Here is a 25,980-nt window from a genome sequence, read left to right as displayed (position 1 = left end):
CAGTCTGTCTGAACTTCTGCCAGACAATTATTTGATCAGAATAATTTTGGTTCAGCTCCAGTTATCATGCTACTTGTATTAAGAAATAATTGTATTGCACTTTATAACAACCAGTCAGGTTAACTAGGCATTTGTCTGTCAGTCTACCATTCTGACAGTGTGCAGCAAGGGACATTTTTGGAATGGTATTTAAATAAATGCTGGTATGATGACATTGTTTTTGTTTTTGTTCTTTTTTTAAGTGACCACAATGAATTGAGTCATCACCGACTATGAGAATGTCCAGAAGAGATTCACCAAGTTTGAATTCATGAAAAGGCTTTCACCATGATTAACTATTGCAAGAACAGCTGTAATTTCTGAGCATTTCTGGACACCTTCAAAGAGCTGCTTCCAGGAAATGAAGACAAGAAGAAGATCTTCTGTTTTCAGAGCATTACAGGAAGACTATTAAGAAGGAGTTGGCTGAAGCAAAAAATGTTTCTGTTGAAAGAACCTATTTTCTTAAGTTAAAGAATAAGTAATTCTGTTTTAGTTTTTCAATCAGTATTTCAGAGTAACAGGATGCTGACCAGACGTTAAACCCTCTGTTATCTTAGAACAAGTTATCTTCTTTTTATTACAATGTACAAAGGGTTTGTTCTATAGTTATGATGGTAGTTATAAGTAGTCCAGTATGTTTCACTTCATTTGAAGTAAGATTTAATATCAATGACTCTGTTAGCATAGCATTTGACACTGTAATGACACTTAATGACATTTTCATAACTGCTGTTACTTGTTTCACTCTACTTGAAGAGTTAATATTAATGACACAGTAATGACACTTAATGACATCTTCATAACTGTTGCTACTTGTTTCACTTTGCTTGAGGTAAAAGTTAATATTAACGACACCGTAATGACACTTAATGACTTCGTCATAACTGTTGTTACATGTTTCACTTTACTTGCGGTAAAAGTTAATGACACTTAATGACATTTTTATAACTGTTGTTACTTGTTTCACTTTACNCTGGATGAGTGTGTCGACTCCCTGAGTGCTGGCAGTGAGGGGTAGTTGAGGAGAAACTGGTTGTGATCCTCTGTGTGTGAGAGCTGCTCCAGCTCTGCTCAGAAACTGGGACATGTTCAGTTGTTCAGGTAAATTTGTTTCCAGTTTCCTCACTGCACTGTAACGTCAGCACGAAAGAGAGAGATCAAAGTTTGCATCATATTCTTATCAGTTCAGGTTTTTATTGCCGATAATGCATCTTTTTATGAAGCTGTAAAACTTTAACATGAACAGAGGTTCTGCAACCAAAGTAGTCCATCAAATGAAGCCTTCCCATCGATCCAGTCCCACTTGACCTTTTTTAAGAGGACTTCAGTACTTTGGCACCGTGTGTGCATCAGATTCAAAACATCAGCTGGGAGAATGGGATTGTACATATAAGCTTTGAACATGCCATCATTATATACTGATCAAGAAGCCTGATCTAGACTCCATACCTGATAATTGGAGGTTGGTTTCTAATCAGTCACTGAAGTTTATTTGTATAGCACATTCCAGAAACACAAATTGCTTGACATCATAAAAACACAAGGATAAAAAAATCATGAAAACAACTGAGACACCAACTAAGAAACCAGGAACAAACATTACAATTTGTCGAGAGCTTTCATCAAAATCATCAATGCACACCATAAATGTTGATCCACATTTCATTTATCGTGGATCCAAAGCAACTCTGACCATTTGGGTTTTTAAAGGAATTCAATGTTTCGGCTGTTTTGTAGTTTTCTGGACGTTTGCTCAAGATTTGTGGTGAATGCTGCTTTTGTGTGTCTGGTTCTGGTTCTGGTTCTGGGGATGCAGAGCAGAACCAGAAGACCTGAGAGGTCTGGAATACATCAACAGCAGATCATTAATGTATTGTGGTGCTAAGCCGATCAATGATTTGTAAACAAACAGTATTTTAAATTCTATTCTCTGAGCTACAGGGAGCCAGTGTAACTGGGGTGATGTGCTCTATCTTCCTGGTTTTAGTCAGAATGTCAGCAGCAGCTTCTGGATCAGCTGTAGCTGTTTGATTGATTTGTTGGACAGACCTGTGAAGACACTGTTGCAGTAATCAATGTGACTGAAGATAAACACATTGATGAGTTTCTCTAGATCACCCTGAGACACAAGTCCTCTAATCCTGGAGATGTTCTTGAGGTGATAGAAGGCCGACTTTGTGACTGTCTTAATGTGGCTTTGAAGGTTCAGGTCAGAGAACAGAAAAATAAAAAAACAGGCATGATAGAAAATCTATTTGTTCTTACAGAACTCTGCTGAGTCTCCAATTGCATAACCAACCCAAACTCCAGCCAGTAGTGGTTCAGTGAATCTGGTCTGGACTCTGTGGATCAGAGTCATGGTTTCAGAGACGCTGAAGAAGGACAGAATACCTGCTGTGTGATCCAGGTACACTCCGACTCTGGAGGAAACTGGACCTGAGACGGAGGTCCAGATGTTGTTGTGACCAAATNGTCATAACTGTTGTTACATGTTTCACTTTACTTGCGGTAAAAGTTAATGACACTTAATGACATTTTTATAACTGTTGTTACTTGTTTCACTTTACTTGAGGTAAGAGCTAATATTAATGACACTGTAATGACACTTAATGACATCTTCATAAATGTTGCTACTTGTTTCACTTTACTTGAGGTAAAAGTTAATATTGATAACACCGTAATGACACTTAATGACTTTGTCATAACTGTTGTTACATGTTTCACTTTACTTGCGGTAAAAGTTAATGATACTTAATGACATCTTCATAACTGTTGCTACTTGTTCCACTTTAGTTGATGTAAAATAAATTTTTAATGAGTCTGTTATTAAATCACTTGACAGTGTAATAAAGCTTAATGAAATCTTTATTGCTTGTCCTACTTATTTAGCTTTATTCCAGGGAGTGGAAATGTTAATCATTGTTTTGGTAAATCTTTTGCTAGTGTAATAATTAAATCATTATGACTACTATTATGACAAATTTATGTTAGATCATGATTTCTTGGTTAATGACAAGTTGTCATAAAGAAGACAATTTTTTCTAGGTTAATGACAAGTTGTCATAACAAAGACATTTTTGGCGAGGTTAATGTCAAGTTGTCATAACGAAGACAATTTTGGCGAGGTTAATGACAAGTTGTCATAATGAAGACATTTTGTCTAGAATAATGTCAAGTTGTCATAATGAAGACATTTTTGGCGAGGTTAATGTCAAGTTGTCATAACGAAGACAATTTGAATAATGTCAACTTTGTATTAAAATTGTCATTATTTACCGAATGACACTATGACAACAGTCATAAATATTCATGAAGACTTATTGATGTTCATGACAGATGTTGCGTCATGTTTATGATGGTGTCATGACAGTCTTATTCACCCCCCTTCAAATAAAGTGTTACCATTTATTTTATGAAAGAGAATCTTTGCAAATTTCTCTGTAATTAAGTAATTTTACTGAGTCAGAGATACACAACAGCAAATTCTTATTTTTCTAATCTGTCTAAGGAGTTCAAAAGAAACAGCATGTGATCTAATTGGATGGTGAATTCAGTATATATANTAAGAGGCCAGACAGACTAAACAGGACTTGATGGCTTTCAGTTTTCTTCCAGTGCAGACATCACAGGCCACATCTTCAGGTCCAGCATAGCGGTGATCAGCAGGAGCAGCTTGGAGTCCAGTCTTCTTCAGCTGCTCCACTAAAGCTGCTAACATGGTGTTCTTGTTTAGCACAGGCCTTGGTATAAATGTCTTCCTGCATTGAGGACAGCTGTGGATTCGTTTCTGATCCTCTTCATCCCAGTGGGTTTTAATACAGTTCATACAGTAGCTGTGTCCACAGGGAATAGTGACCGGATCCTTCAGTAGATCCAGACAGATGGAACAGGAGAAATTTTCTTGGTCCAGCTGATTCTGCTCCATTTCGCTCCTCAGTCAGAGTGAATGTGAGCTTCACTTCCTGAAAACAAACAGTTTTATGGTCTCATCTATGACTCATCCATCATCCACCCAGTTTCAAGGAGTGTTTCTTCATGCAGAATAGGAATATCAGCCTTTGTGAAAGTCTGTAAAATTATTAACTTGATGAATGATATTAAAAGGGAGTCTAGTTGTCCTATGGAACAGCAGTAAGTATTAAAGAAAAAGCAACAATGCTTGTGCAGACATTTCCCAAAATGTGTACTACAAATGTTAGTGAACAATGCAGGAAAGTTAGTGTAGCAACCTTAGTGTCATAGGGTAAATTATAACACTTTTAATACAAAGTTGACATTATTCAAATTGTCTTTGTTATGACATCTTGACATTAACCAAGAAATCATTACTGATATGAATGTGTTATAAAAGTATTACTGATTGCACTTTAAAAATTAGGTAACTTTATGTTATTAAAGGTAAAGTTTAAACAGTAAAGATTTATTGGTTAATGTGAAGTTGTCATAACAAAGACATTTTGAATATCAACTTTGTATTAAAAGTGTCATAATTTACCAAATGACGCTTTATGGCAACAGTCATAAATATTTATGAAGGCTTATTCATGTTCATGACATGTCATGTTTAAGACAGTTGTTGAGAAAAGTCGAGCTCATCCCACTTCCCCATGCTGGAGATTTTAGTTTAATAGTAATAATAAATAAAATTACCTTAAAATTAATTACACAGGTGACATCAAGACCCAACAGTAGAGTCAGACGGTAATACAATGAATCTGGTTGTGTGTGTTGTTATTGTGTCCTGCAAACTTTGCTTTAATTCTACTTTTTTCTATTTAATCATAAAAAAATCAAAGTCAGGCAGAAAGAGAGTCATNTCTTCAGCTCACTGATCTCCTGCTCCAGTTTCTGGGTCCAGCTGAACTGCCTGCTGCTCCATTTCTCCTCTCAGTCAGAGTGAGTGTGTTAGTTTCGTTTCCTGGGAAGGAAAACAAGGCTGAGCTCTGATCTACCAATCAGGTGTCAGTGCAGAGAGGTTGCAGCTAATCAACTTCGACCTTCAGTTTTAAGGCTTGTTTAAAAGAAGAAGGAGGGAAATCAGATTACAGGAAGAGGAGGACTCTGTATGTAAAACATGTAAAGGTTTTCACAACAGATTTCTAATCAAAACAACTGACTGAGACACCAAAACTCTGATCTCTAACATCTTATTTCTCTACAGTTTCAGAAAATTAAGCAAAATATTTATTGCTGCTGAACTGGACATGTTTGGTTGGTCAAGAAAAAAATGTTCCCTATTTCCTCACTGCATTGTAATGGCAGCAGGACACAGAGTTCAAAGTTTGCATCATAATCTTATCTGTTTACTTTTGTGTTTCTGATAATGCATCTCTTTTATAAAAGCTGGAAAACTTTAACTCTACTCACAGCAAACTGAGGTTCTGCTTCCAAATGTTTTTGTCTATTTCTACATTTCATGTTCATTTATTTGAATGTTGAACATCTGAGCAGCTCTTCTGTGTTTTATCACTTGTCTCCATGGTTTCTGACAGGTTTAAAGCTCAATGTTCAACAAACTACCAGTGGAGGAGCTTCAACCTCGTCTCCATTCCTGCTACCAGGATCTCCAGCTCAGCTTTCTTTCTGNTATAGATCACAATATGGAAAACAGAAAAATATCAGTTCACTTCACTCCACTCTCAAATAATTTAAACAAACAACATCGAAAGATAATAATACAAATATTAAAGCAAAAAAATGTTAGAGCCCAGAAAAGTTTTGATTATCATGTAGAGAAATATTTCTGTCATAAAAGGACGAAAGAAAGCATCAACAGTGATTTTTTTTTTATGGACCCCGGACCTCAGAACTACATATAAACTAGAAAGATAAAGAACAGAACAGCAGAGATATCACAACCATGAACCCTGATCAACAACAGAGAAAAAACTATTTGGGTTTACAGAAATCTGCAGAAGATCCTGTTCCTCCAACCCAAACTCCAGCCAGCAGCAGCTGAGAGAATCTGGTCTGGACTCTGTGGAGGACAGTCATGGTTTCAGAGACGCTGTAGAAGGACAGAATACCTGCTGTGTGATCCAGGTACACTCCGAATCTGGAGGAAATTGGACCTGAGACGGAGGTCCAGATGTCGTTGTGACCAAATTGAGAACTGGGACAATCTAATGCCCAAGATTTATCATTATTTCCAAATCTACATTCATTCCCATTTCCTGCTCTGCTGATGTTCTTCTATACTTCTGCTACACGAACATATGACCCGCTCCACTCCACCTCCCAGTAACAACGTCCAGTCAGACTCTCTCTACTCAAAACCTGCCACCGACCAATGAATCTTTCTGGATGAATAGAATAAGACACAGGTTGATTCACTGCTGTCACCTTCTTGTTCCCTGCTGATAGTACCAGCTGTGTGTTTGCTGTGTTTGGATCCAGAGTGATTTCACATGAATATCTTAGGAATCCAGCTCTGCTCTTTCGTTCTGGTTTTGGTCCTGACAGTAGAACATCCACCTCGGTGACCATCAGTGAGATGTTTGTCCAAGAGTCTCTCAAGATGTCTTGATACAATAACAGCAGATCATTAATGTATTGTGGTGCTAAGCCGTTCAATGATTTATAAACAAACAGTATTTTAAAGTCTACTCTCTGAACTGCAGAGAGCCAGTATAACTGGGGTGATGTGCTCTGTATTCCTGGTTTTAGTCAGAACGTCAGCAGCAGCTTCTGAATCAGCTGCAGCAGTTTGATTGATTTATTGGACAGGCCTGTGAAGACGCTGTTGCAGTAATCAATGTGACTGAAAATAAACGCATGGATGAGTTTCTCTAGGTCGTGCTGAGACACAAGTCCTCTAATCCTGAAAATGTTCTTCAGGTCTTAGAAGGCCGACTTTGTGACTTTCTTTATGTGGCTCTGAAGGTTCAGTTCAGAGAACAGAAAAATAAAAAAAAACAGTAGATCAGAGACAAAAAAAATCTGAGACATGATAGAAAATCTATTTGTTCTTACAGAACTCTGCTGAGTCTCCAATTGCATAACCAACCCAAACTCCAGCCAGTAGCGGCTGAGTGAATCTGGTCTGGACTCTGTGGAGGACAGTCATGGTTTCAGAGACGCTGTAGAAGGACAGAATACCTGCTGTGTGGTCCAGGTACACTCCGACTCTGGAGGAAACTGGACCTGAGATCGAGGTCCAGATGTTGTTGTGACCAAATTTAGAACTGGAACAATCTAATGCCCAAGATTTGTCATTATATCCAAATCCACATTCATTCCCATTTCCTGCTCTGCAGATATTCTTGTATGCGACTGCTACACGAACTGACCCGCTCCACTCCACCTCCCAGTAACAACGTCCAGTCAGACTCTTACCACTCAGAACCTGAGAATAATAAGTGAATCTGTCTGGATGATTAGAATAAGACTGAGGTTTATTCATCCTTGTCACCTTCCTGTTCCCCTCTGATAGTACCAGCTGTGTATGTACTGTTTTTGGATCCAGAGTGATTTTACATGAATATCTTAAGAATCCAGATCTGCTCTTTGGTTCTGGTTCTGACAGTAGAACATCCACCTCAGTGATCATCAGTGAGATGTTTGTCCATGAGTCTCTCAGGACGTCCTGTAGTTTGTCTCTGAGCTCTGACACAGCTGCTGTCACGTCCTCAAAGTGTCTCAGAGGACGGATGTTGATGCTGGATGAGTGTGTCGACTCTCTGAGTGCTGGCAGTGAGGGGTAGTTGAGGAGAAACTGGTTGTGATCCTCTGTGTGTGAGAGCTGCTCCAGCTCAGCGTCTTTCCTCTTCAGCTCACTGATCTCCTGCTCCAGCTTCTCCTGAACATCTTTGACNAACTTCAACTTTTCTAAGAAAAGAGAACAGACATCAGGACATAACGTCTCCAAGGTGATGGATATGAGATCATCTGTCCAAGCAGTCAGCCAATGAGACAGGCACAGCAACAAAGCTAGCCAATGTAAACGCACCAAAAGGGTGGATAAACCCTTTATAAGGTGGGTGCAAAAGAGGAATCGTTGGTTGGATCCTTCAGGCAGCTTCGAGCCAAGATGGAGATGGACAAAGAACTATGCAGCTGAAGAAGAGCCGTTCCAGACAAATGGAACAGGAGAAAGTTTCTCCATCAAACTCCATTTCTCCTCTCAGCCAGAGTGAATGTGTTGGTTTCGTGTCTTGAGAAGAGAAACAAGACACCTGATCCAGAGTGATTGACACCTGATCGACCAATCAGGTGTCAGTGCAGAAAGACTGCAGCCAATCAGCGTCTGCCTTCAGCTTATAGGTGTGTTTGAGACCAGAAAGCAGAGGGAGGGATATCAGATTACAGGAAGTCTATGGTTCTGAGATTAAAAAGTGTTACGGTATTATTATATTTTTGATAAAAACAGCTGACCGAGTCACCAAAACTCAGATCTCTAACATTTTATTTCTTCATATTGTCAGAAAATAGCTAGTATCATTGCTGCTAAAGAAATTAGACATGTTTTTTTTTTCCTGTTTCCTCACTGCACTGTAATGTCAGCAGGACATAGACCAGGGGTGGGCAACTCCAGGCCTCGAGGGCCGGTCTCCTGCAACTTTTAGATGTGTCTCAACTTCAACACACCTGAGTCAAATAATGAGGTTGATAGCAGGACTCTGGAGAACTTGACTGCACTTAGGAGTTGATTCAGCTGTTGGATTCAAGTGTGTTGGACCAGGGAGACGTCTAAGAGTTGAAGGTAGTGATGGGTAGATGAGGCATCATGTATCGTTTCGACATATAGCAAAACTGTCGATTCTGTATTGATACTGTCTCACTCAATACTGACACCTGCTGGACATTAAAAATTCCTACAGGCAACGTAGTGATTTGATGACCTAGTCTAAACAATAAGATTTAAGTCTTCGTAATTTATTGAATATTATATATTGTATTATGTCATATCTTCAGTTAAATTTAAAATATATTTGATATACAGTCAATAAAAAATGTGAACATGTACCATAAAGTGAAAATTTAAGTGAATGTGTTTGGAATGAGGATGCATGGACTGTTTTTTTCCCACACATTTTTATTAAAGAAAAAGTTTTTACAACATTTTGAAATTAAGCCTTTTTGACAAAACTTCTCCTGCTGTAGAAAAAAATGAAGTAAACATTACATTTACAGCGAACCCTTGTTTTTCTTAGTGGTTGCGTTCCGAAAATAGCCCGTGACAGACGAAATCCGTGAAGAAGTTACCTTTATTTTTTACAGTTATTACACAGCATAAATAAATACTCTACATTGAAACCAAAGAACAAAACCTGTTTTCAGGTCAGTGGATGTGCGTGTGCATCAATCGGGCCTTATTGTGATCCGGAGTCATGTCATTAAAGTGTCTCCTCCAACCTGCCTTGTGAGATTCACAGCTGTATCTACGGCAGAGCTATGGATCTCGTCAAGCCTCCGGTCGGGTTTTGCTGCCTCTGGCCACCAGCTGGCATTCAAAGTTTCAGTTTCCATCTGCTGAATGGCCAATCTGTATTACCCAGATAGGACATGATGTTAAATCAACATTGAAAAATAGTTAGAATCGTTGATTTTTGGTTGAAGTCGACAAATAACGGTGGATCAACTATAAAACACACTCTTAAAAAAAATAGTTGAACCAACTTAATTGAATTGCTTCCGTAGGTAACAAGCAATTCAATTAAGTTTATCCAACTGAATTTATTAAATTTATCCAACTTAATTTATTAAGTTTAATTAATTCAATATATTATAATCATCCAACTCAATTTGTTAATTTATTTTTAACATTTATTAAGTATGTTTAAGATAACAGATTTAAGTCAGTCTTACTCAAATCATTTAGTTTACTTCAGAAATGGTAAATAAACTTACATAGCACTTTTCCAGTCATTTTGACCACTGAAANTGTTTCAATGTAAATAGTGAAACTGAACCGCATTTATCCTCAAACAATAACCTAACACGGACACCAAATAAAGGAAATAAAATAAAAGGTTGTGAAAACCTCACAGTRCTTTTCCTYTGTKTTTGWYTCATAAAGATGTAACACATTGGTCTGTGTGCCTCACTTTTCTAAATTTGTCCTTATGTCAAGTTTTAGTGTGAAAACTGTTCACTCTTTTCTGCAAGAGGCCCCTGGTGCCTATCTCCTGGTGTCAATGGGCAAGAGGCGGAGTACACCCTGCAGAGGTCGCCAGTCACAGTTTATTTTAAAAATAAAGAGAATCTTTGTAAATTTATCTGTAATWAATTAATTTTATTGAGTAAAATCAAAAGTACAGAACGGCAGACTATWATTTCTCTGATTTTTCCAGGGAGTTTAAAAAAAATGCAGAATCAGATCTAAATGGATGGTGAATTCAGTTTATCTATATGGATCACAATATGAAAAACAGAACAAAATCAGTTCACTTYACTCTCAAATGATCTAAACAAGAACAACAACATCGAAAGACAATARTACAAATATCAAAGCAAAAAAATTATTAGAGATCAGAAAAGTTTTGATTTTCATGTAGAGAAATATTTCTACCATGAATGAATGACTGAAAACATCAACAATGATTTTTTTTATGTATCCTGGTACTCAGAACTACATATAAACTAGAAAAATAAAGAACAGAACAGGAAAGACATCACAACCATGACCCCTGATCAACAATCAGAGAAAATCTATTTGGGTTTACAGAACTCTGCAGAGGATCCTGTACCAACCCAAACTCCAGCCAGCAGAGGCTCAGTGAATCTGGTCTGGACTCTGTGGATCAGAGTCATGGTTTCAGAGACGCTGTAGAAGGACACAATACCTGCTGTGTGATCCAGGTACACTCTGAATCTGGAGGAAACTGGACCTGCGGTGGAGGTCCAGATGTTGTTGTGACCAAATTTAGAACTGAAACAATCTAATGCCCTGGATTTGTCATTGTATCCAAATCTACATTCATTCCCATTTCCTGCTCTACTGATATTCCTGTATGCTACTGTTACATTAACATATGACCCGCTCCACTCCACCTCCCAGTAACAACGTCCAGTCAGACTCACTTTACTCAGAACCTGAAGCCAATAAGTGAATCTGTCTGGATGATTAGAATAAGACTTAGGATGTTTCACTGGTGTCACCTTCTTGTTCTCCTCTGATAGTCTCAGCTGTGTGTTTGCTGTGTTTGGATCCAGAGTGATTTTACATGAATATCTTAAGAATCCAGCTCTGCTCCTTGGTTCTGGTCCTGACAGTAGAACATCCACCTCAGTGATCATCAGTGAGATGTTTGTCCATGAGTCTCTCAGGACGTCCTGTAGTTTGTCTCTGAGCTCTGACATAGCTGCTGTCACGTCCTATGTCAGTACTATGAGCACATTTAAACCCAGACTGAAATTTCTCAGTTATGTTACAATCTATTAAAAAGGATTCAAGCTGAATAAAAACTAACTTTTCGAGAACCTTATATAAAAAAGGAAGTTTATATATGAGCCAATCCTCTTCTGTGATCTGATAACAATTCTTGAGAATATAATGTTTCACATTTTCAGCAGTTTTTGGTTTTTGCCTCCATGTTTTAAGATTCACTCAAAATATCAATGTGGAAATGCAGCTTAACTAAATAAAAAGGCAGAGATTCAACCATTTCTGTTTATTACCCAAGAAAACCATGTACAGTTTCTCACTTTAAAATAAAGGATTATATATTGATTATACAAACACAGCAAAAATGTGTTTTCTGTCTTAGACAGTTTTTGACTTTATTTTAAAGAAAGTTTGTCAACTATTCAGTTGGATTTCAGTTAGACTGTTTCACAACTAGCTGGTTACTTTATGCAAAAATGCAGTTTATTTATTATAAAGCAGACATTTTTAATCTATTAAAGGACAGATGTTAGCTCTCACATTTTCTTCAACTTACACCAACCTTATGCTGTTTGTACTTCCACTTTAATTGCCACCATGGTTGAAGAAGCTCTGCACTGGTGGCAACATATTTCTTTAGCATCCTCTGTCAAGGATTCACCTGAAGAGGTTCTGGACACTTTAAAACATAATTTATTCACTTTAAAGTTCTTTGTAATTCAGAAGCTATTCTTTCTCCTGCATGTTTGTGCAAAAATGACTCCATAGTTTCCCTCCTAAAGCACATCTAATACAGTTTTACAACAACCAGGCTGTTAAGTAGCTTAATTAGTTTGTGCTTGTTATATGGCTGCACTGTGTGGGTATAGATGTTGAACATACAAGCAAAAACTTTTCTTTATGTTTTGTAGTTTTTACAAGACAAAGCAGCAAAACGTAGAACAAAATGATAAAAATGAAGGGGTGCTTTGTCTCATCTTTTTTTAACAAATTAAAAGTGTTGCGATTCTTACATAAGTAAAATATCTGAATACTCTACATACTATGAATAGATTTATTGAATGAACAGCAAACTTGTTTTAACTAAAACTCACCAGACACATTCTTGAAGTTTCTATTCGTTTCATAAGTTTAATATTGAAAGAAATTAATTTGGAAAACTGTGATGTAAAGTGCTATTAGAGAAAATGTTATTTACCATATTTTGGATCACAATGAAGAAAATAGAGGCAAGTTCAGTTCACATAAATCTCAACTGATTTAAAAAAGAATAACCAGAACAGTGAAATACATCAAGACGGATGTTAAAGTAAAAACTGCTAAGACCAGAGAAGTTTAGATTCAAGTAGAGAAATGTTTTTGTGACATGAAAATATAAGCAGTGATTTCCTTCCTGGCTCCTGGACAACAGAAAACTACATTTAAAACAAAATAAATAACAACAGAACAGCAGAAATATCAGAACCATTAACCTGATCAACAATCAGAGAAAAAAACTATTTGGGTTTGCAGAAATCTGCAGAGGATCCTGTACCAACCCAAACTCCAGCCAGCAGCGGTTCAGTGAATCTGGTCTGGACTCTGTGGATCAGAGTCATGGTTTCAGAGACGCTGTAGAAGGATAGAATACCTGCTGTGTGATCCAGGTACACTCTGACTCTGGAGGAAACTCGACCTGAGACGGAGGTCCAGATGTTGTTGTGACCAAATGTAGAATTGGAACAATGTAATGCCCAGGATTTGTTATTATTTCCAAAGAAAGAATCATTCATTCTTCCTGCTCTGCTGATATTCTTGTATGCGACTGCTACACGAACAAATGACCCGCTCCACTCCACCTCCCAGTAACGACATCCAGTCAGACTCTCTCTACTCAGAACCTGCCACCGATCAGTGAATCTGTCTGGATGATTAGAATAAGACTGATGTTGAATCATTGCTGTCACCTTCTTGTTCCCCTCAGATAGAACCAGCTGTGTATGTACAGTGTTTGGATCCAGAGTGATTTCACATGAATATCTTAAGAATCCAGCTCTGCTCCTTGGTTCTGGTCCTGACAGTAGAACATCCACTTCAGTGACCATCAGTGAGATGTTTGTCCATGAGTCTCTCAGGACGTCCTGTAGTTTGTCTCTGAGCTCTGACACAGCTGCTGTCACGTCCTCAAANGCTCCAGAGTGGGGCCCCGGTGACCCGCATCCGGGCGAGGGAAAACAAAGTCCAAAGTTTGTGTTCATCATAAGGGATCTTCGGGCTGCGCTTTGTCTGGTTCCTCACCTAGGACCTGTCTGCCTTGGGTGACCCTACCAGGCGCATAAAGCCCCAGACAGCATAGCTCCTAGGATCATTGGGACACTCAAACCCCTCCACCACGATAAGGTGGCAGCCCAAGGAGAGGCCTGACTAATTCAGTGCAGAATAAACACAAATCTGCATGCAGATCCACAGTCAAATGAGTTTGAATCAACATTGATTCCTAACTGATTCAATGTAGAATAAACACAAATCTGCATGCCGATCCACAGAATCAACAGAAATGTGTGCAGATCCACGTTCAGATGGTTGAATCAACATTGATTCCTGACTGATTCAATGTAGAATCAACASAAAWATGCATGCAGATCCACAGTCAAATGAGTGTTGAATCAACATTGATTTAATGTAAAATCAACAGAAATATGTGTGCAGAACCACATTCAGATGAAGGTCGAATCAATGTTGATTCCTAACTGATTCAATGCAATATCAACACAAATATGCATGTAAATTGACATACAGATGATGGTTGAATCAACATTGATATAAAGTTAGTTATGGTTGAAACCCTAACATTGATTCAACATTCAAGTCACCGACCACTTTCAATGTTGTTTCAATGTCAGCGTTCAACGTTGATTCAATGTTTCTGGCTGACATTGATTCAATGTTGTTTCAATCATTCTGTGCTATCTGGGTTAAATACCGTAACGTTATTGGCACTCAGGTAGCGAAGAAGCGCGGAGACTGTTTTTAACAATAATACGGTCAATCAGGACGCAGAACACTGTGGAAAAAAACTGCACCAAAAAATCTGCGAAGCAGCGATACCGTGAAAAGTGAACCACGTTATAGCGAGGGATCACTGTATATGAAATAATTTATAAAAAGAAACTGAGTAATTTGTAAAATGGCTGTTTATCTGAGTTTATCTAGGTCAGTGGTTCTGGGTTTGATCGAACCCCAGGGGTTCGATGAGTCGGTCTCAGGGGTTCGGCGGAGCCTCTGCCGCGAAGGTAAAGACACACTTGTGTAAAGTCGTGATGACGCCCCGCTTTGCCATCACTTRMTGCAGAGGATCACGTTGCATTGCTTAGCCAATCAGAGGATCACGTTACATTGCTTAGCCAATCAGAGGATCACGTTACATTGCTTAGCCAATCAGAGGATCACGTTACNTTCAGTTTTCTTCCAGTGCAGACATCACAGGCCACATCTTCAGGTCCAGCATAGCGGTGATCAGCAGGAGCAGCTTGGAGTCCAGTCTTCTTCAGTTGCTCCACTAAAGCAGCTAGGATGGTGTTTTTCTCCAGGTCAGGCCTCTGAGTGAAGGTTTTCCTGCACTGAGGACAGTGGTAGCTTTTCTTCTTCTCACCTCCATCCCAGAAGTTTTTAATACAGTTCATACAGTAGCTGTGTCCACAGGGAATAGTGACCGGATCCTTCAGTAGATCCAGGCAGATGGAACAGGAGAAAGTTTCTCTGTGAAGCTCCATTTCTCCTCTCAGTCAGAATGACTATGATTTTCGTTTCCTGAAAATAATAATCAGTCTGACCTCTGATCTACCAATCATATTTCAGTGCAGAGAGGCTTCAGCCAATCAGCTTTTACCTTCAGCTTTAAGTTGTGTTTGAAACCATAAAGAAGAAGGAGGGATATCAGACTTTGATACCAGGAAGAGGAGGGTCCCTAACATAGTAAAGTTTGAACTTGAACCTTCTTCACAACAGTTTATTATCAAAACAACTGAGTCACCAAAACTCAGATCTCCAGCATCCACACTATCAGAAAATGTAACAGAATCATTGCTGCTAAAGAAACTGGGACGTGTTCAGTTGCTTAGGTAAATTTGTTTCCTCTTTCCTCACTGCACTGTAACATCAGCAGGACATAGAGAGATCAAAGTTTGCATCATATTCTTATCAGTTCAGGTTGGTATTGCTGATAATGCATCTTTTTATGAAGCTGTAAAACTTTAACATGACCAGAGATTCTGCAACCAAAGTAGTCCATCAAATGAAGCCTTCCCATCAATCCAGTCCCACCTGACCTTTTTCAAGACGACTTCAGTACTTTGGCACCGTGTGTCCATCAGATTCAAAACATCAGCTTGGAGATTGGGATTGTACATGTAAGCTTTGAACATGCCATCATTACCTCATCATGATGAGAGCAGATGTTCTCCTGGAGGTTCTTGGACGGCTCCACCAGCTTGTGTTTCTTCAAAGGAGCTGAATCATAATGAGGCTGAAGGTGTTTCTCACAATAAGAGGCCAGACAAACTAAACAGGACGTGATGGCTTTCAGTTTTCTCCCAGTGCAGACATCACAGGCCACATATTCAGGTCCAGCATAGCAGTGATCAGCAGGAGCAGCTTGGAGTCCAGTCTTCTTCAGCTGCTCCACTAAAGCTGCAAACATGGTGTTCTTGTTTAGCACAGGCCTTGGTATGAATGTCTTCCTGCATTGAGGACAGAAGTGGATTCGTTTCCGATCCTCTTCATCCCAGTGGGTTTTATTACAGTTCATTCAGTAGCTGTGTTCACAGGTAGTAGTGACCGGATCCTTCAGTAGATCCAGACAGATGGAACAGGAGAAAGTTTATCCATCAAACTCCATTTCTCCTCTCAGGCAGAGGGAATGTGTTGGTTTTGTTTCTAATAACTGAAGCTGTGCGTTGATTCTGGTTTGCTCCTCTTTAGGTCCAAAGATAATAGCTTCAGTTTTGTTTCTGTTCAGCTGGAGAAAGTTTTGGCACATCCACACATTGATCTGTTCTGGGCATTGGATGGAGTCAAAGGTCACCTGGTGACATCGTGATGTAGAGCTGTGTGTCATCTGCATAGTTATGGTAACTGATTTTATTTCTTGTTATAACCAGAGCCAGTGGGATCAGAGAGATATTAAATAAGACAGATCCTAAGATTGAACCTTGGGGTACCCCACATGTTACTTTTGTCTGCTTCAAGGAGAGGTTGCCTGTTGAAACAAAGAAATCCCAGTTCTTTATGTATGTTTCAAACCAGTTGAGTACTGAGCCGGAGAGTCTGACCTAACTCTCCAGTCGTTCCAGTAATATGTCATGGTCAACACTGAGGTCGAACAGAACCAGCGCTATAGTTCTTCCATAGTCTGTTTTTACATGCATCTCACTGAACACTTTGACTAAGACAAGCTGCTGCAGCTGCTGCAGCTGACACTGTGTCATGGCCTTTATGTTCCTCCACAGAGCAGAGATAACAGATACACTTCTGATCAGTGCGGCAGAACATCTTCATCACCTCATCATGCTTAGAGCAGATGTTCTCCTGGAGGTTCTTGGACGGCTCCACCAGCTTGTGTTTCTTNATTGAGGGAAAGTAACTTTAACATATGAATTCCTCATATGTTAACATAAAGGCTCGTTTTGAAGTATAAGCTGCTACTTACAGGAATTGCTTCGAAGAATTCGACCTGGAATGCGGCGATCATAACAAACACGTGTGTTTATCTGCTCTACCACTAGCAAACAACCCTACTGATTAAATAACATAAAAGTCAAGCAGTTTCCTAAAAGTCCAACAGATGGCAGCCAGTTTACAGGACACACTTCCTGGTAAGAGCCCCCTGGTGGTTGAAGAAAACTGCGGGCCGTAGTTTGGGGACCACTGCTTTAAAAGATCAAGAAATTGTTTGGCAAATGCTTTTCACAGATTTGCTTCCTTAAAAACACAGTTTGACGCGATTCAGTTCCTGTATCGGTCACGTGACTTACTGAAACCAATAAGCGCACCGACACGGGTTTTGGTCTATGGGCTTGACGCATGCGCCGACGCATCGGTGTTGCCGGACCTATCACTAGTTGCAGGACACCGACCCTCGAGGTCCAGGATTCTCCACCCCTGATTCAGTTCCATTTGACCTGTTTTAAGACGACTTCAGTACTAAGCGATGAGTTACTGTTTCAATCAGAACAGATGCAATGGCAGGCAGAGTTTTATTATGGAAAGTTGTACAATATCAATTCAGTATGAAGAAAAACTTGATTTATTAATAAGTTATTTCAAGTATTTATAGTTGGGTAGTTGAAATTGAATCATATTTTTCATTTATGTTTGGGTTTAGCATTGATACTAGTGTGTTTGATTCTGAGGATTCTTTAAAGATTAATCTTTAAAGTTTATGAATTTTCTCTGTGAAGAAGTTGACACATTCGCTGCAAGCCGTGTTTGATTAGAGTTCAGGTGGTTCAGACACTGGAGGGCTTGTGAGCCTGTCAGCTGATGCAAATTAAGCTCCAACATTGTTGATGTTTCTGTTTGTGATTTCCACTAAGAAAGTGTCCTTTACATGTTTTAGTGTAAAGTGACATCTTTGCAAACTTTCTTTATAGATTTCATAATAAAAGTGAAGTTAAGTTTTACGTCACTTAGACAAAGATTTCTTGTGGATTTAACTACTTGTGCATATCCCCATGGAGAGTTGTTCCTACCAGACACAACCTTCACTTTAATGGACTCAATAACATCTGAAACTTTTACATGGACGTTTTCTACCATCGCATCTGCCTGGTTACAGCATAAAGGCAGGTGAGAGAAGTATAACTGATTCAAAGTTTCTGTTAAAGAACGCTTTGTGACTGTTTTTACTGAATGAGTCAATGGAGATTGTACTTTCAAAGATAAAAGTGAAATGGCCAGACAGGGCGACATCAGTTACAGAGTCATATTCACATCCTGACTGATTATCAGGTCCAGTGTTTGTCCTCGATTGTGTTGCTTGTCTAACATCCTGAATTAGACCAAATTTATCATGAATATCACTCAGCTTTTTTGTCCCTCTGTCTTCAGGCTCGTCAACATGGATGCTGAAATGTCCCACTATTGTTAAACATCCATAATCGATGCATAGAAGAGATAAAAACTCACTGAAGTTATTGAAGAAATTTCCTTAATTCCCAGGTATTCCAAAGAGTGAAATTTCCCCATAAATATTTCATGACTCATGAAGTATCGTAGCAACCCGTCCTCCCATTTTAGGTTTTCTATTCTCACATAAGAAATTGTAATTATAACGAGCTGATTCAATTAGTACAGGTGGTTCATTTTTGTCATCCAACTGTTTTTCTGATTGAAACATATCAATATTATGTTCAGTGATGAAGTCATTAATAATACTCCTTTTGCTGATAGTGATTTTATTAGCTAAGTCTGTTCACATGACTTATTGGTAGACAGTTCATGAATTTAGATGACAAAACCCTGAAATTATTTAAATAATGAAAGAAAACTTTGGAATTTCTCTGAAATTGAGAGAATTTCACATAAATGTATCTTAAATTAAGTTGTTTATATTGAAGAAAACCAGAAAAACAAAGATTTACTTGTCTGTGGTAAATAAAATAATTAGAAAGAAAAACAGCATCAGTTCTAAGTTTATGGTCATTTCAGTTTCTGCTTAAGATCAGAATAAATAAAACAGAAGCAACAACTTTAATTTGATTTACATAAGAACAACCTGAGTGTATCAATACAAATATTAAATCAAAAATTATTAAAGACCAGATAAGTTTAGACTTAAAAGTGGAGAAAACCAGCAGAACAAGAGATGCTCTGAAGGAAATGTTTTGGAAATATAGATGAGAAAACTCACAATTTATTTTAATAATGGAGAGAAACTTTGCAAATTGCTCTGACATTTATTTTTCTGATCAAAATATAAGGTATTTAAAAGCAAATATAATCAGTTCTGACTTTATGGTCGTTTCACTTTCTTCTTTGGATCACAATAAACAAACAGTAGCAAGATTAGTTCACTACAATCTGAACTGATTTAAACAAGAATATTCAAATATGTGGATACAAATATGAAAGGAAACAAAATTAGATAAGAGAAAAGTTTAGATTTAAATGTGGAGAAATATTTATGTGTCATAAAAGGATGAAAGAAAACATCAGCAGTGATTTCCTTTATGGCTCCTGGAAATATGAAAAAACAAAAAACATTTTAACTAAAAAACAAAGAGCAGAACATCAGAACCATGAACCTGATCAACAATAAGAGAGAAAATCTATTTGGGTTTACAGAACTCTGCAGAGGATCCTTTACCAACCCAAACTCCAGCCAGCAGTGGYTCAGTGAATCTGGTCTGGACTCTGTGGATCAGAGTCATGGTTTCAGAGACGCTGTAGAAGGACAGAATACCTGCTGTGTGATCCAGGTACACTCCGATTCTGGAGGAAACTGGACCTGAGACGGRGGTCCTGATGTTGTTGTRACCAAATTTAGAACKGGAACAATCTAATGCCCAGGATTTGTCATTGTATCCAAATATACATTCATTCCCATTTCCTGCTCTGCTGATATTCTTGTATGCAGCTGCTATATAAACATTCGGCCCGCTCCACTCCACCTCCCAGTAACGACACCCAGTCAGACTCTCTTTACTCAGAACCTGAAGCCATTTAATGAATCTGTCTGGATGAGTTGAATAAGACTGATGTTGATTCATCCATGTCACCTTCCTGTTCCCCTCAGATAGAACCAGCCGTGTGTTTGCTGTGTTTGGATCCAGAGTGATTTCACATGAATATCCTAAGAATCCAGATCTGCTCTTTGGTTCGGGTTCTGACAGTAGAACATCCACCTCAGTGACCATCAGTGAGATGTTTGTCCATGAGTCTCTCAGGACGTCCTGTAGTTTGTCTCTGAGCTCTGACACAGCTGCTGTCACGTCCTCAAAGTGTCTCAGAGGACGGATGTTGATGCTGGATGAGTGTGTCGACTCCCTGAGTGCTGGCAGTGAGGGGTAGTTGAGGAGAAACTGGTTGTGATCCTCTGTGTGTGAGAGCTGCTCCAGCTCAGCGTCTTTCCTCTTCAGCTCACTGATCTCCTGCTCCAGCTTCTCCTGAACATCTTTGACTCGACTCACTTCAGTTTCCTGCTGGGATCTGATCTGCTGCTTCACCTCAGAGCTTCTTTTCTGGAGGAGACGGATCAGCTCAGTGAAGATCTTCTCACTGTCCTCCACTGTTTTATCAGCAGAGTGATTGATGGCCTCCACTTCCTGTTGAAGCAGCTTCACATCTTTCTCCTGGTCCTGTTTCCTCGTCTCTCCTCCAGCTCTCTCTGCCTCTCAGTCCTTTCTGCTGCAGCTGACACTGTGTCATGGCCTTTATGTTCATCCATTAAACAGATAATACAGATACACTTCTGATCAGTGCAGCAGAACATCTTCATCACCTCATCATGATGAGAGCAGATGTTCTCCTGGAGGTTCTTGGACGGCTCCACCAGCTTGTGTTTCTTAAATGTAACTGAATCATAATGAGGCTGAAGGTGTTCCTCACAATAAGAGGCCAGACAGACTAAGCACTACTTGATGGCTTTCAGTTTTCTTCCAGTGCAGACATCACAGGCCACATCTTCAGGTCCAGCATAGCGGTGATCAGCAGAAGCAGCTTGGAGTCCAGTCTTCTTCAGCTGCTCCACTAAAGCTGCTAGGATGGTGTTTTTCTCCAGGTCAGGCCTCTGTGTGAAGGTTTTCCTGCACTGAGGACAGTGGTAGCTTTTCCTTTTCTCACCTCCATCCCAGAAGTTTTTAATACAGTTCATACAGTAGCTGTGTCCACAGGGAATAGTGACCGGATCCTTCAGTAGATCCAGGCAGATGGGGCAGGAGAAAGTTTCTCTGTCCAGCTGATTCTGCTCCATATCTTGCTTTAGTCAGACTGACTGTGTGAGTTTCACTTCCTGAAAACATAAACAGGTTTATGCTCTTATCTTCATCTGTCAGTGCAGAGAGGTTACAGCCAATCAGCTGTCATCTTCAGCACATTCTTGACCCACCCAGCAGCAAGGTGTCTTCCAGAGCAGGTAGAACAGGAATGGGACACGATGTACTAAATTAATTTTAGAAGAAGGGACTCTACTTCCAAACTACACGAAAAAAGACTATATTAGTAAACAATGCAGCAAAGGTAAAGTTATAACCTTTTAAGAAAGTAAGCAAATAATACAAGAACAAGACAATGCCACCTAATGTATTTTAGAAAGTTCAGACCTGTCCTGAGGAAACTTAAAACGTCAGTTTCATATAATGATGTGTAAACTTACACTGAAAAAGAACAAAAAGTATTTTAGACCGGTTTCTATAGTAATTATCTCTGTACACTTGAAATAAGACAAAATTAACTTGCAAGTAACTTTTCAGCAAGATATAGGAGCTTGTTTAAATAAATAATTCCTTAATAATTAATAATAAAAATTTGAAGTCCCACTAGCAAATTATTTCACAAAAAAAGTTGGAAAGAGGCTCTAGTGGTACCAAATCCAGGCCACTGGGAAATGTCCCGGTTCTCCCAATGGATATTCATATTCAAAAACCTAAGATGGTTTTTGAATATGATGTTTTAGCTTCTCAGCAGATGCAGCATTTACTTCGTAAATATATGTTGAAACTCGAATGTGCTGTGGTGGTGCAGAGGTTAAGCACAACCCGCATATGGAGGCCTTAGTCCTCGATGTGATCGTCACAGGTTTGATTCCTGGCTTCGCAACCTTTGCCGCATGTCTTCCCCTCTCTCATTACCCACTTTCCTGTCAATTAACTATCAAATAAAGGCCACTAGAGACAATAAAGCATAAAATATATATGTTGAAATGTGTCTTAGCTCTAAATAAAAAGGCAGAGATTCAACCATTTATTTTTAGTAACCAAGGAAAATGATGAACAGTTTCTCACTTCACAATAAAGGACTGCTATTGATTATACAAACATGGCAAAAAAAAAATTTCTGTTTTTGACAATGTTTGATTTTTAAAAAATGTTTTCCAAAGAAAATCTTAATTGTCAAATCAGTCAGTCAACTATTCTGACTGAATGGAGTTTTCTGTGTGTTTATTTTAGGTTTCTGTGTAGTGAATCTAGACAGACATTTTTAATAAATTACTTGTTTGGATGAAAAAACCAGTCGGTGGATTTATAGGACAGTTGTTGGTTCTCACAATTTCTTTAACTACATTTTTGCATGGACACCCCTGCAGTGGCCACCCAGTTTCAACAAGCTCTGCATTTTTGGCACTTTATTTTTTAAGATCCTTCTCTCAAAGAGATTATCCTGAAAAGGTTTTAGACACTTTGAAACCTTCTTTACTCAGCTAAAAAATATTGATAATTCAGAAACTGTTCTTTCTACTGCATGTTGTTGCTAAAATGACTTTATAGTTACCTTCAAAAACCACATCTCATGCACTTTTACATCAACAGGCTGTTTTGAAATCAGCATTGTCTACACAAAATCCCGTGGAAGTTTTTTTTTTTTTTACTTATTATGAATGATCTAAAACCATTGTGGTCACAGTTCAGCTTTATGCAAAGTTCTTGGTAAAATTTCCCCTCCTCTGTCAGTAATACATTCTTTATGTGCTTAATTACAGATAAATGATTCAATTACCTTCAGTAGTTATCCCTTAGATGCGTTAAACCGTTTGACAGCCTTTATTAACAAACTAAGGTTGTCTTCTTCACTGCCAGAGTTTCAGATCCAACCATAAACATCTGTTTTCTCAGGTCTGTCCTGCTTTAATTGTCTSTGTTCAGTTAATTGCTTCCCTGGGGATGATCAATATTTCTTAGCTGTTTCTTTTATTGGCTTAATGGATAAATCAGGCTAACTCTGTTTACTCTCCATGTTTAATTTTATTTAGTTCTCACGCTTTAAAGTCGGCTGCTTGTGCACAAACTGCTCAGGTTTCGCCAAACGACCRAGAGTAAAGCTGTAGCTGTGAAGTGAAAGAGTTTAGCTGCAGAAACAGGAATGTGGTTTGTTTCCTGTTCACATCAACACTGTGCAGATTTAATGGAGCTGAGCATAAATTCTTCTCGCAGCGTTGTGAAGACAAACAGGACAGTAAATCATTCCCATCTGKGAAGAGAGACAAACGGGTCAATAAGGGCCATCAGTGAAGAGCCTGAGCAGATGCTGCCMGGCGTCAGAACATTTAAAATCTTTGTCCCGACTTTAACAACAAAATGTTTCMTAGGCAGGCAACAAATTAAATATATTTACATCTAATTTAGCTTTAATGCAGCTACTAACATGCACATGTCTTCAGAAATAGAGAGCTTAATGTTTGTAGTTGCAACTACCATTTATTTAAGTTATCAATTATTCTGACGATTGATCGATTAATCTTATTTTATTTTTAAAAAAACAGCACATTCTACACATTTTTATTTAAAGATTTTTATGTAATGTTAGAAATAAAAGTTGCAAATAAATAATTTGATTCTTTTAAAAATAAATTATATTTTTATTCACTAAAATGCAGTAACAGCACGTCCTTAGTGAACGTTTGATCATTTGTAGCAAAGGATGCATCTGCAGCACAAAAATACTTCAACTACTTCAAAAAACGTTTTTTATGCAGCATATTTTTGCGCTGACCTTGCTTAATTACTGTGTTGAGTCTGTTGTATTTTCAGCAGATTGGCTTATTTTTTGAGTCTGTGTTCTCCAGTTAACGATTAATTTATTACTGAATTAGTTAACAATTACTTTAATAGTCGATGAATCGTTTCAGCCCTGGTTGTGTCTTGGTGACGAGAGTAAAGTAGAAGCTGTTGACATAAAGTCTGCAAACCTGGAATCCTCCTTCCCCTCTGTGAAACCAAAACCATCTCCAATTTAAATTTAAAGATTTTTAGTTTTCAAACAAGTCAAATTCAATTCAAAACTGCTTTACTTGTCTAAAAGTTATAGTTAATGTCATAACTCATATCATCCACGTATCTTCAAAGAAATGTTGTGAATGGTGATCCTGTAGGCAGGAAGGATCTCCAGTAACAGTCAGTCTTTCAACGAATCTACAGAAGCCTCTGACTGAAGATTGTCTCATCTTTGTTAAGACATGCCAACATCTCAATTTGAGACAGCAGAGTCAACATTTCATGGTAATGTGTCCTGGATGATGTCATCAGTTGCTGCTAATCATTTTTTTAAATCTTTGTCTTTTTTGTTCCTTCTGTTATATTGCAGGTCAGAAGGTCAAACATTTGAAACTCGCTGATCCAAACTCCTGCAAATTAAAATCATGCAGCAGTTTTTAAGTGTTTGCTTGAAATAAACCTCTTAATCTTCACAATATTTCAGACTGTATCTCTAGAACATGCTGTTAAAATTTCAGTCAGAGATTTAAGGCTATGTAGCTTTTAGCCTCATTTAGCCTAGCATTTAACCTAGCTAAGTCCCTTTCTCTAAACTTGTTGACATTTTGGAGTGAATTCAGCACCATGTTGGTTGGAGCTGATGAGTAATACGAAGGAAACGCTGATGAGAAAATGCAGGAGATGATGAATAAACAGAGAATAAAGGAGAAATTGCTTGGAAAATAATTTTTTTCCCCACATCACCAATAAATGTTGCAACTCAAACATCCCAAAGCATCATAATGGATTACAAAAGCCCTCCCACACAGTATAAACATGTATTACTCACACTACTAAAGCTGTTTGTTTCTGTGACGTGGAACGACATTTTTTATTGTTGTGGGATGAAACCTCCTGTGAGAAACTCTGTGAGTGGAATAAACTCGCTGCTCCTCCGTCTGACTGGCTGAAGGTCGATGAATAAACTATCAGGCTAATCCCGCAGCCCTGGTTCCTCTCGCTTAAAAACGACTCAACGCAGCATTGTGCACACAACGTGAGACCTGCAGCAACAAGACTTTTCCTCAATATAAATGAAACGCCTGAAACAAGCAGAATGGGAGTGATCAATCAGGATCAATGAGGCAGGGGATATTTGTAGGAGGTGCTGCCATGGTGGGGAATACTGAGCAAATGAAAAACAGGCAGCTGCAGCTCTTAATATGCTAATTACTGTGACCTTTTGACCTTGGAGTTTTAGAAACTGCATGGGCTCATACACTAAACTCCAGTGAGTTCACTTTTACTGTTATTACTGCATATTTTGTGTGCATCTTTTTATCCTTGCTAATTGTTTATGATTGCTTTATGCTGGGAACTCTGATCGTTTGTCACCTTATTTACTGGGATTTTCTGCGGTAAACTAATACACAGTGAAAGGCTGCAGGGATCCGAAGCTCAGGAGGGAGAATCTGCTGACAGGACAAGTTTTAATCATCCACAGTGATGGATTTTATGGAAAAGAGACGAGAAAGTAGTCATTACTGAAACGAAGCCAAAACAAGTCGCTGTTCCAGTTCAGGAAGGTCAGAAAAAATCAAAATGTGAATCTGACCAACATGATGATGATGATGATGGATGGATGGATGGATGGATGGATGGATGGATGGATGGATGGATGGATGGATGGATGGATGGATGGATGGATGGATGGATGGATGGATGGAT

The 25,980-nt window shown here is 38.6% G+C and overlaps 1 pseudogene; it reads right to left on the bottom strand.

Moving 5' to 3' along the window:
- Positions 1–19,674: 19,674 nt before the first annotated feature.
- Positions 19,675–21,332, bottom strand: LOC103467971 (tripartite motif-containing protein 16-like; annotated as a pseudogene).
- Between the last annotated feature and the right edge of the window lie 4,648 nt (positions 21,333–25,980).

Source organism: Poecilia reticulata, linkage group LG7 (assembly GCF_000633615.1).
Source record: "Poecilia reticulata strain Guanapo linkage group LG7, Guppy_female_1.0+MT, whole genome shotgun sequence".
Taxonomy (NCBI): Eukaryota; Metazoa; Chordata; class Actinopteri; order Cyprinodontiformes; family Poeciliidae; genus Poecilia; species Poecilia reticulata.
The sequence above is the reverse complement of the archived record's forward strand: the minus strand, read 5'-3'. Positions and strand labels throughout refer to the sequence as shown.